Source organism: Leopardus geoffroyi, chromosome C3, assembly GCF_018350155.1.
Source record: "Leopardus geoffroyi isolate Oge1 chromosome C3, O.geoffroyi_Oge1_pat1.0, whole genome shotgun sequence".
NCBI lineage: Eukaryota > Metazoa > Chordata > Mammalia > Carnivora > Felidae > Leopardus > Leopardus geoffroyi.
This window is the reverse complement of record NC_059338.1, coordinates 110,718,236-110,730,768: the sequence shown is the minus strand read 5'-3', so window position 1 is coordinate 110,730,768 and position 12,533 is coordinate 110,718,236. Positions and strand designations below refer to the sequence as shown.

The 12,533-nt window shown below is 38.5% G+C and overlaps 1 protein-coding gene and 1 pseudogene across 2 annotated transcripts in view; one reads left to right on the top strand and one right to left on the bottom strand.

Annotated features, from left to right (window-relative positions):
* Positions 1 to 12,533, top strand: part of CPQ (carboxypeptidase Q) — a 549,973-nt gene that overhangs the window by 32,811 nt on the left and 504,629 nt on the right. The gene's annotated exons all lie outside the window — the stretch shown is intronic.
* LOC123586629 lies at positions 4,510 to 5,641 on the bottom strand (annotated as a pseudogene).

Genomic DNA, 12,533 nt, shown 5'->3' with positions numbered 1-12,533 from the left:
AGAATGCATTTATTCTTAGTATAGTATATGGTAAAAAAAATTTTGTCAAAAAGATGTTGAATGTTATCAAAAGTTTTATTTCATAATCTGTGGAGATGGTCATTTAATTTTCTTGGTTGCATGTTTCTGTGTGCTGTCTATCTATATTGGGGTTTATATCTTCATAAAGGTTATTTTGAGGCTTTCTTTTTTCCTATGCTCTAAAACATTTTGGCAGTGGGGTTATCTGTTTTTGAAGGATGTGGCAAGATTTCCCTTGTGAAACCAACTGAGTGCTGAACTATCTTGGTGGGAATAAATGACAATTTGTCCTACTTTTTTGTGGACATTGATCTGTTAAATTTTCGATTTCATCGGGGGTGAGATTTCTTAGAAAATAATCCATTTCATCATAGTTCTCAAATTTACTAACAATGAATGTGCAAAAGGGTGTTTTAGCATTCTTCTAATTTCTTCTTTTTCTGTGATTTTCTCCCCCTTTATTTCTTTCCTTCTAAAGAAATTAGGCAAGGGGCGCCTGGGTGGCTCAGTCGGTTAAGCGTCCGACTTCAGCTCAGGTCACCATCTCGCCGTCTGTGAGTTCGAGCCCTCCGTCGGGCTCTGGGCTGATGGCTCAGAGCCTGGAGCCTACTTCAGATTCTGTGTCTCCCTCTCTCTCTGCCCCTCCCCCGTTCATGCTCTGTCTCTCTCTGTCTCAAAAATGAATAAACGTTAAAAAAAAAAAAGAAATTAGGCAAGCTTAAGGTTTTCTTTTCTATTTCTCTTCTCTTTCCATCTAAGAAATAGCCCTTTGATTTACTTCTTAGTTCTTGTATGTTCTGTTTTTCTAACTCATTAATTTCAAATCTATTTCTATTAATTTCTATTTTATTTTTTAATTTAATATTTTTATTCAAGTGTAATTATCACTCAGTGTTATATTATTTTCAAGTGTATAATACAGTGTTCAGCAACATTTGGGGCACCTGATTAAGTCAGTTAAGCATCCAGCTTCTGCTTGGGTCATGTTCTCACTCACGGTTTGTGGGTTCGAGCCTTACATCAGGCTCTGTGCTGACAGCTCGGAGCCTGGAGCCTGCTTCAGATTCTGTGTCTCCCTCTCTCTCTGCCCTTCCCCTGTTCACCCACTGTCTCTCTCTGTCTTTTAAAAATAAACATTAAAAAAAATGCCATACATTTCTTGATGTTGATCAAAATAAGTGTGCTCTTAACCCCCTTTATCTATTTTACCCCTCCACCCCCTACCTCTGGCAGTGATCAGTTTGTTTTTTGTATTTAAGGGTTTGATTTTTTTGTCTCTTTTTTTGTTTTGTTTTTTTTTGAATTCCATATATGAGTGAATCATATGGTATTGGTATTTTATGATATATGTCTTTGTCTTGGTATTTAGTTTGTCCTTCTCTGACTTCAATTAGCATTATACCTTCTAGGTACGTCCATGTTGTTGCAAATGGCAACATTTCATTCTTTTCTATGGCTGAGTAATATTTCATTGCAAATATATACCACATCTTCCTTATCCATTCATTGATTGGTGGATACTTGGATTGCTTCCATATCTTGGCTATTGTAAATAATGCTGCAATAAACATATGGGTGCATATATCTTTTCAACTTAGTGTTTTTGTTCCCTTTGGGTGAATAGCCAGTAGTGGAATTAGTGGATCATACGGTAATTTTATTTTTAATTTTTAGGAACCTCTGTACTGTTTTTCACAGTGGCTATGCCAATTTGCATTTCCACCAGCAGTGCACAAGAGTTCCTTTTTTCCCACATCCTCACCAGGACTTGGTATTTCTTGTGTTTTTGATTTTAGCCATTGTGACAGGTACAAAGTGATCTCTTGTTGTGGTTTTAATTTGCATTTCCCTGATGATGAACGATGTTGAACATTTTTTCATGTGTCTGTGGGCCACCTGTGTGTATTCTTTGCAATAATGTCTATTCAGGTCTTCTGCCCATTTTTAATTGGATTATTTGTGTTTTATGTTGAGTTTGTTTTGCACATGGTTTCCTTCACTGTGCAAAAGCTTTTTATTTTGCTGTGGGCCGACAGTTTTTTTATTTATTATTTTTTTTTATTTTTTATTATTGTTTTAAGTTTATTTATTTTGAGAAAGAGAGAGAGAACACAAGTAGGGGAGGGTCAAAGAGAAGTAGAGAGAGAATCCCAAGCAGGCTCTGCAACATCAGTAAAGAGCCCGATGCAGGGCTTGAACTCAAACTGTGAGACCATGACCTGAGCTGAGGTCAAGAGTTGGATGCTTACCCGACTGCACCACCCAGGTGCCCCTGTGGGCCAATAGTTCAATTTTGCTTCTGTTTCCCTTGTCAGAGGAGACATATCTAGAAAAATGTTTCTATAGCCAATGTCAAAAAATTTACTGCCTATGTTTTTTTCTAGGAATGTTATGGTTTCAGGTCTCATATCTAGGTCTTTAATCCATTTTTAGTTTATTTTTGTGTATGGTGTAAGAAAGTAGTCCAGTTTAATTTTTTGCATGTGGGCTGTCCCAGTTTTCCCAGCACCATTATTAATTTCTTCCTTTTGTCATCCATTTCTTTTTTTTTTTTAACTTGAATTGAGTGCTTAAATCATATCTTTCATTCTTCCTTGTTTGTTGGTATTTTTAGCCATATCCCCTACATAATAGTCATCTTGTCTTTCTATATAGTTAAATCTATATATTACTTTTCTTTATCATTATCTTTTAGATATCCTGCATTTTCAGTTTTGATTTCTTTCTTCTTTGATGCAAAAGTTAACAGAACTTTAAAAATATCCTGATGGTAGAGATTTTTTGTTTCCTAGTTTTGTTATTTTTAAGTTTTGTTGTGTTATGATCACAGATGTATACATTCCTTCTCCAGTTTTGGAACTTGCTGAAGTATTCTTTGTTCCCAAATAGTGAATTTACTAGTGAATCTTGGAAAGAAGGTATATTCTCTATTTTCAGAGTGTATTACTTAGGAATACCTTGTTTTATTTATATTTTGTATATTCTGTATATTTATACTTTGTATATTTTGTATATTTGTTATGTGTGATTGTTTTTGCTATATACTGGAAAAAAACGAATTAAAGTTTCATATTGCTGAGATTTTATTTTTGAGATTAAAACTTGTATTTTCTGTAGGTTTTTTTTTTTTTTTCAACGTTTATTTATTTTTGGGACAGAGAGAGACAGAGCATGAACGGGGGAGGGGCAGAGAGAGAGGGAGACACAGAATCGGAAACAGGCTCCAGGCTCTGAGCCATCAGCCCAGAGCCCGACGCGGGGCTCGAACTCCCGGACCGCGAGATCGTGACCTGGCTGAAGTCGGACGCTTAACCGACTGCGCCACCCAGGCGCCCCTGTAGGTTTTTTTAATGGATAGTGATGCTATGTTTTTGGGTACTTAGATATTCATAACAACTAATCACCATTTTGGCTTGTACCCTTTAATATCATAAGCAGTCTTTTTTTTTAAGTTTTATTTATTTGAGGATGAGAAGGAGCGGGAGAGGGGCAGAGAGAGAGGGGGACAAAGCATCTGAAGCGGGCTCTGTGCTGACAGCCAAAAGCCTGCTGCAGGGTTCAAACTTATGAACTGTGAGATCGTGACCTGAGCCAGAGTCAGAGGAGCCACTCAGGTGCTCCAGTCCTTTTTCATTTAATGCATTTTACTCTGCATTCAAACTCATCTGGTATTTGTTGTTGTTTGTTTGTTTGCTATTTTTGCCTTTGCCCTTCCTTTTATTTTCAGCCTCCCTGAGTTACTGAATTTAAGATGTTGGATTGCAGCAGATAGTTGGATTTTGCTTTTGAGATTCAGTCTAAGAGCCTTTTAATAGGTATGTTTAGACCATGTGTATTTATGGAATGAGTGGTTGGTTTTAGTTTTGTCACCATACCTTTGTTGTTGTTAAATTCACAACATGAACTGTATTTCTGCTTTGTGTGGTATGTGTATTTTTTGGTAATTTGGGAGATTTGTATTTTTGTTTTAGCAGTTATCCTTATAGCTGTATCTTTACATAGAACACTGTAGCACTGGGGAACTTGGAAACGTCCACTTCTTCCTACTACTCCCACCCCAAACTTGATGATATTGTATTCTTCATTAATATCTCTTTACATTTGAATATACATATAATTCTAACACTTGGTTTAAGTGGTACCTTTGACCTCAAATATATGAGGAATAGAATATTTTCATCAGGAAGTCACTACAAACTCATCTGGTGGCTGCTTAACCAATGAAGACATATGATGTCTCAGTAATAAGAACTCAAGAAGTAGGATAGTCCTAGTGTCTCAACAGTGTCATCAGGGCCCAGCTTTTTATGTCCCTTTCACTTTGCAATCCTCAGAAGGTAGGCTTTTATCTTCATACTTATCTCTTCTTGGTTGCATTTATAGGGATACATTTGCTATATTGCTGTGGCAAGAGCTACATAAGTGCTGTTTTGTTTTCTTATACATATATTTTTTTCTGAGCAAACTGTGTAGCTTTATTGAGAGGATTTAAGCCAAATTGTCAATATAATAAAACATATGTGGCTTCAGCTTTGTCTTCTTTTTAATTGACGACTGTCCATCACCTGCTTCTGGAATTTTAGCAAGTGCTGGGTTAGGGTGGAGTCTTCCCTTTCACATCAGGGCCATCTCCATGCTCATCCGGTCTTTCCCAGACCCATTTTCTGACTTTCACTTTCCAGTTCAGGTTCTTGGTTCTCCTTCTTCTCTCTCTTGTCCAGGCTCAAAATCTGGATTCTCAGTTGTTGGCTCCTCTTGTTGTGATGTTTTTTTTCACCTTGTTGCTGAGCAACAGGAGTTCATCCAGCTTAGAAGATTCTTTTTCATCTCCCCTTCTTCTAGATCTTGATCTTACTTGCGCACTCATATTTCGCAACTAAAACTCCTGGGAGGATGATCAAGTCTCAGACAATGAGAAAGAATCCAGACAGTAAGATGTGACTTGCACAGCTAGGCACCCAGAACACATTCTTAGGTTTCTTCGTAAGAGGAAGGAAACAAATATCCTCTCATGTCTCATTGGCCAGAGTTGAATCACATGTTCATGCTAAAACCATTTACTTTGTGGGAAATCGATTTACCAAGGCTGGCTTAGACTGATCAAGGATCATTCCCTAGAGTTGGGGAAAGCCTCCTGGCTCTACCAACAAAAAAATCAGGGCAAGATTTACGTAGGTCACCATTGGTATCTGTTGCCCCTGCCTCTATGAGATGAGGAAATCAGCAGAAGTATACTGCTGCCAACTTTCTTGTCCCCTTGCTCTCTCAACTTTTGTTAATTATACATTGCTAAGTGTTAGGGCTTATAACATATCCAGTTCTTTTTCTTAAGAGGTATTTATTTATGTATTTACTATTTTTATTTCGGCACAGTTAGCATACATTGTTACATTAGTTTAAGATGTACAATATGGTGATTCAACAATTCTATATATTACTCAGTGCTCATCAAGATAAGTGTACTCTTAATCCCCTTCATCTGTTTCATCCATCCCCCATCCATCTCCCTTTTGGTAAAAACCAGTTTTTTTCCTCTGTAGTTAAGAGTCTGTTTTTTGGTTTGTTTCCCTTTTTTGTTTGTTTGTTTGTTCATTTGTTTTGTTTCTTAAATTCCACCTGAGTGAATCATACGGTGTTTGTCTTTCTCTGACTGACTTATTTTGCTTAGCATTATGCTCTCTCGATCTATCTATGCTGTTGCAAATGGCAAGATTTCAATTTTTCTATGGCTGAATAATATTCCATTGTATATTATACACCACAATAGACACATGAAAAGATGCTCAGCATTACTTATTGTCAGGGAAACAGAAATCAAAACTACAATGAGATATTATCTTAGACCTGTCAGCATGGCTAAAATAAAAAACACAAGAAACAACGAATGTTGGTGGGGATGTGGAGAAAAAGGAGCCCTCTTGTGCTGTTGATGGAAATGCAAACTGGTGCAGCCACTGTCAAAAACAGTAGGGAGTTTCCTCAATAAATTAAAGATAGAACTATCACACGATCCAGTAATCACACTACTTGGTATTTACCCAAAAATATTAAAATGCTAATTTGAAAGGATTTTATGCAGTCCTATGTTTATTGCAGCATTATTTGCAATAGCCAAATTATGGAAGCAACCCAAGTGTCTATCTACAGATGAATGGATAAAAAAGATGTGGTATATATAACATATCCATTCCATCCTCCTGTAACCATACTATCTATATTTGTTTTGGTCTTAGAATTCACTGTACTGTGAATTTAGTACTACTATTAGTTATTTTAGCTAGAGTTTTTTCATTCATTTCTTGATTTGCTGAAGCTAATGTACTGGTTTCTTCCAGGTTAAAGGGGAGGCAGGGAATCAAATTCTTTGGGTTCTTGAATGCTCAAAGATGTTTGTCAGCTGTCATTATACTCAAACACCTCTTTTATTAGATATAAAATACTTGGTCGTAAAGTATTTCTTTGAGAATTTTTCCCTACACAGGGAAAAATTTATGGATTTAATCCTATTCCATTGTCTTGATTATGCTGTTTGGAGATACCAGTTATGTATATGCTTGATTTACATTTTATAATGTTCATGCACATCATTTTGCTATAATTATTTGAAAAAATTTATTTTTGCTATGATCTCTTTTAACTCAGTTGTTTACCTTTTATTCTGACTTTTTTTTCTTACTTGTGTCATTTGTGATCCTTACTTTGTTTTCAGCAATATTTAGTCTCTTTGGGCTGTCGTTCGTGTTGATATTCATTCTTCTGATGGTTTTATTTTTCTCATCTGTTTAACGACCTTGCTGATGCATAAGTCATCTCTTTCTATTGCCTCACTTAATTTTATTTGAGCGCTTGTATATTTACATTAAATTTTTGTTTCATAGAGGCATTTGTTTATTTTTTATTTCATGGTATTTTATTTGGCTACAATTTTCATCTGTTCTGTGGCAATATTTTTTGTATGCCTCCCCTTTTTTCCTGTTCTTTTTTTCCCTCTTTTTGTGGCTTGTATATAATTTTTTCCCCCTTTTTAAGAGTTACCTTAAATGAGGCATGCTTTTTCTGGATCAGCTATTTGTACAAGATGTATAGGGGACAAGGATCAATGCTCCATTCCAGACTAAATAACAATTGTCTTTATGACATGAGGTTTATGTGTGAGTGTGTTTTTTAGTTTTTACTTTCCTTCTCACTCCTTTGTCTTCAGCTTTCTGACAACATGGCATTCACTTGTGATTTGTTATTCATTCCCAGCTACCTGCTTTCTTTCGTGCCAAGGTTTGTCCAAAACATCTCTCCTGCTGTCAGCTCATGCACCTAGAAGCATTATTCCAAAAAAAGGGATAGATAGTATTTCCTGTGAGGGTGTCACACTTTGGTGAATGGTCCTTTGCTGGTTTTGTCTCAGATCCATAGCCACAGGTGCTCTCTTTTGATATCTTCCTGCAACCCTGTTTGAGCTGTGATACAAAGTTTACATGTCAATTGCAGGGGAAATGATATATACCTTATTCTTTTGGATGCTGTAGTTGTTGACTTTTTCAGACTCTTACAGTTTCTCCTGATAATAGCAGGAATTAGGAAAGGCTGGCCAAGAGTCCTCTCTCCACCTGTTTCTACAGCCATGTTATGACTTTCTGTTCTCATGACATAAAGGTATGACTGCATCTATGGTCTTTTATGAAACAATATAAAATGTCCTCCTAGCAACTGGCACCCTAAATCCAGGAAGTAACCAGATTTGCTTTAGGAATATGTATTTCTCCAAGGCAAGATCCATATAAATGGTGTCTTTATCTACAATGCCTAGCACAGTGTCTATTTTGTATATTACAGCCTCTGGGGGAATATTTTCCTAATGGAAGAATAAATATACAGAAGTGGCTTATATTAGGTTCCTAGAGCTTCTGTAATAAATTACCACAAAGTTGGTGACTTACAATAACAGAAATTTATTCCTTCATAGTTCTGGAGGGCAGACGTTGAAATTAAGGTGTTGGCAGGGCTTTGCTCCATTTGGAGGCTCTAGGGAGGATTCATCTTGCCTCTTGCAACTTTTCGTCGTTCCAGGTGTTCCTTGGCTTGTGGTTGAATAACTCTTAGTCTCTATGTCTGTCTTCACATGACCTTGTCCTGTGTGTTCTGTGTCTTCTCCTATTCTGTCTCTTCTAAGGACACTTGTCATTAAATTTAGTGCCCGCCAGCTAATCTAAATGATCTCATCTCAAGATCCTTAATTATATCTGCAAAGACTCTTTCTCCAAGTAAGGTCCTATGCATAGGTTCTGGGGGTTTGGATACATACATAATTTTTTAGGGACCACTATTCAAACTCACTTTACCGGTATTTCTTTTTGTGTCATCTGTCTTCATTTATTCAACAGATATACACAAGCACTGCATTTGTGAATAACACTGTTCTAGAGGTGTCAGAGTATTGACTACTATTATTAGTATTGTTAGTATTACTAGTATTTCTCAAAATACTTAAAATTTAATTGAGAGCTCAGGAACTATATTTGAACAGTAGTATATATTAAATGAAAAAACAAAGTAGAGTTATCCTGGTAACTGGTATGAGAATTCTTTTGCTGGGAACAATGTCTTTCTTGAGATGATGCTTTGATAAGCTTGGGTAGGAGTTAATCTTCAAGGCCTGGCTTGGTCCTCAGGTTTCTGAAAGAAGGATGGATCTTAAGGACAGGAGGGTCAAGAAGGTCATTGATGTTGACATGAGAGTTGGCTTTTAGAGAGAGACAAGTCAAATGGGGACTTATGATGTGAAATGCTGTGTTCCATGCAATTGAACCCTTCCTCAGTACTCTACAAATATCAATAAAGCCATAGAAGTCACGATGAAAATTTGTTGAATGGATTTCCTTTGGAACCAGCGAAAGGATTGGGTTTTTTTTTTTTTTTTTCAGTATATGAAGTTTATTGTCAAATTGGTTTCCATACAACACCAGTGCTCATCCCAAAAGGTGCCCTCCTCAGTACCCATCACCCACCCTCCCCACCCTCCCACCCCCCATCAACCCTCAGTTTGTTCTCGGTTTTAAAGAGTCTCTTATGCTTTGGCTCTCTTCCACTCTAACCTCCTTTTTTTTTTTCCTTCCCCTCCCCCATGGGTTTCTGTTAAGTTTCTCAGGATCCACATAAGAGTGAAACCATATGGTATCTGTCTTTCTCTGTATGGCTTATTTCACTTAGCATAACACTCTCCAGTTCCATCCATGTTGCTACAAAGGGCCATATTTCATTCTTTCTCATTGCCACATAGTACTCCATTGTGTATATAAACCACAATTTCTTTATCCATTCATCAGTTGATGGACATTTAGGCTCTTTCCATAATTTGGCTATTGTTGAGAGTGCTGCTATAAACATTGGGGTATAAGTGCCCCTATGCATCAGTACTCCTGTATCCCTTGGGTAAATTCCTAGCAGTGCTATTGCTGGGTCATAGGGTAGGTCTATTTTTAATTTTTTGAGGAGCCTCCACACTGTTTTCGATTGGGTTTTATTAAAACACACAATTATGTATGATTAAATGCAAGACAGTGATACTATTAATGAATCTTACAGTTTTGGAGAAGGGCAAGGTTTCTGTGGGTAGAGTTATCTCTAGAAAATGGATCTTGAACTGAAATTCACAGGCTAGGTGCAATGTGATTGAGAAAGAAGGAATTTCAGCAGTGGAAATGGCATTGGTAAAGGCAGGAATGTACCTAGACAAGCTCGAAACACCAGGTGAATGATCTGGTCTGGCTGGACTGCTTCAGGCTTTCAGTAGAAGTTCAGGATTGCAAATTTGTTTGTGATTGAAAAATAGGACTTTCCTGAATAAAGCTGCAGTTCTAAGTAAGGAGTGAGCCTTCCATACCTTAGCCTGTGAGGTTTTTTTTTTTTTTTTAATGTTTATTATTTTCAGAGAGAGAAAGAGAGAGAGAGAAGAGAGAGAAAATGAATGAGCGGGGGTGGGGACAGAGGGAAAGGGAGGGAGAGAATCCCAAGAAGGCTCCATGCTGTCAGCACAGAGCCGATGCGGGACTTGATTTCATGAACCATGAGATCGTGACCTGAGCCGAAATCAAGAGTCAGACACTTAACCGACTGAGCCATCCAGGCGCCCCCTAGCCTATGAGTTTTTACCATACTCCACAGTTAGGGCCACCATTCATTTTGTAGTGAAATTTGGCCTTAACAGTGTTAAAAAAGAAAAAAAAAAAAAACGGACTGAGGGAATAAAAGAGATAGAGAAAAGCTAGTTAAGAACACAGAGAAGAAGCCACCAGAGGTGGGAGACCTATGATAGATTGGTGTCACTTAGGGCTAAAATAGGAGAAAATTTTGAGAAGCGTGGCTTTAGCTGTGGAACCACATAGCTCAGAGAGGTGAACTTGGAGTTGCTAATGTTTGTTAACAATCTTAGCACCGTGGGTGTGTGATTGGTTGGAGAGCATTAAAAGTCACAGTGCAGAGAATTAAGGAGGAGGAGTGTGGTGAGGACGTGGAGCCTATTGAAAAGTGTAGTAGTGAATGGAAGGAAGCTAATGAATAGTAAGCCCACAGGTGATCCAGGCAGGTAACTCTGCTGGCAGGCAGGCAGGCAGGGGAAAGTTTTGTACCCACTGGCTGACACAGTGGGAGGAAGCAGTTTTGAGACAGGGATGCAAAGGGGAAGAAGGCTGAGATACTGGAGAAGGGGATAGGGCCAGGGCCAAGGGTACCAGTTGGACTGAGTTTACTTGGCAGAGATTTTCTCTCTGGATCTCTCCTTCAGTAGGTGGTTCTGAGGGAGAATGCCAGAGAAGGGGAGAGTAGAGCCTTGACCTCTGAAAACCAGGAAAGTGTGGAGTCAGGGTCTTCTGTGCTCTGATGTATAGGAGAGGCTGAATCTTTGGGGAGATATGAATTCTGGCAGAGAATAGACCGAGGAAGATATTAAGGGAAAATATGGGTTGAATTTATTTGATTATTAAAGTTTTGATGCAAGAATCATTGAGTAAAAAACAAAACAAAACAAAAACCCAGCATTTGCAGAGGGAGCAAGCAAAGGAGAAGTGCCATGACGGCAATAACAAACAAATATCTAAGGGGCCAGTGATGAACAGATTTCCCACTTCACTTGGAAAATGGATGATGGGCAACACTGGCCACATCCCCATGTGTTGACAGCTGCAGCAGCTGAGTAGTGGCTTCCCCCTTCAGCCTGGGCAGGCATTGACAAAGAGGTATCAATCACCCCTTGTTTTATTTTAATTAATTTATTTAAATTCAAGTTAGTTAGCATACAGTAGTATTGGTTTCAGGAGTAAAACCCAGTGATTCATCACTTACATATAACACCCAACAAGTACCCTCCTTAATGCCCACCACCCATTTAGCCCATCCCCCCACCCCTCCTCTCTAGCACCCTGTTTGTTCTCTGTATTTAAGAGTCTCTTATGGTTTGCCTCCCTCTCTGATTTTATCTTATTTTTTCCTTCTCTTCCCCTATGTTCATCTGTTTCTTAAATTCCACATATGAGTGAAATCATAATATTTGTTTTTCTCTGACTGACTTATTTCACTTAGCATAATATCCTGTAGTTCCATCCACATTGCTGCAAATGGCAAGATTTCATTCCTTTTTCAATCACCAAGTAGTATTCCATTGTGTATGGGTATGTGTGTGTGCGTGTGTGTGTGTGTGTGTGTGTGTGTGTATATATATATATACACACACACACACACACACACACATACATACATACCACATCTTCTTTATCCATTCACCAGTCGATGGACATTTGGGCTTTTTCCATAATTTGGCTATTGTCGATAGTGCTGCTATAAACATTGGGGTGCATGTGCCCCTTCTAATCAGTATCTTTGTATCCTTTGGATAAATACCTAGTAGTGTCATTGCTGGGTCATAAAAAATAGTTCTATTTTTAATTTTTGGAGGAACCTCCACACTGTTCTTCAGAGTGGCTGTACCAATTTGCATTCCCACCAACAGTGCAAAACTGTTTCTCTCATTTAATTGAGCTGCAAATAACTGGGGTCACACGCTTCCCCAGGGCACAGTAAGAGCTGGCCAAACAATTCTATCTACAGTCACTCCATGCCTTCCCTCTCCCTTCCCAACCGATGAAAGAAGACATGAGGTAGAGAGGAGAAAGAAGACATTGTTATAGTTGTGAGATGCTGGCCAAATGGCCAAATGTTACAGTGTTCCCCTTTCTTCCCCACGGGGGCTTCCTGCCTACCTCAAAGTCCCATGAAAGGTGGACTCCTGGACAAGAACCTGGAGACATCACTGGAGATGGCTTCTTTCTCCTGGCTAGATGTTGGGCGAGATGAAGCAGCAGAGGCCCTTCTTGGTGTTCTCATTGGCATGGTGTGGAGCTAAATGTGGTGAAGGAAGAAGAGAGGTTGACATGGTTTGTTGTCAGGGCACATGTGAATGTGAAACGGGTGCCTGCTTTTTGCCTGGCTGTGGTGGTTTGCCAAAGCTGATAGAGAAGGGACTG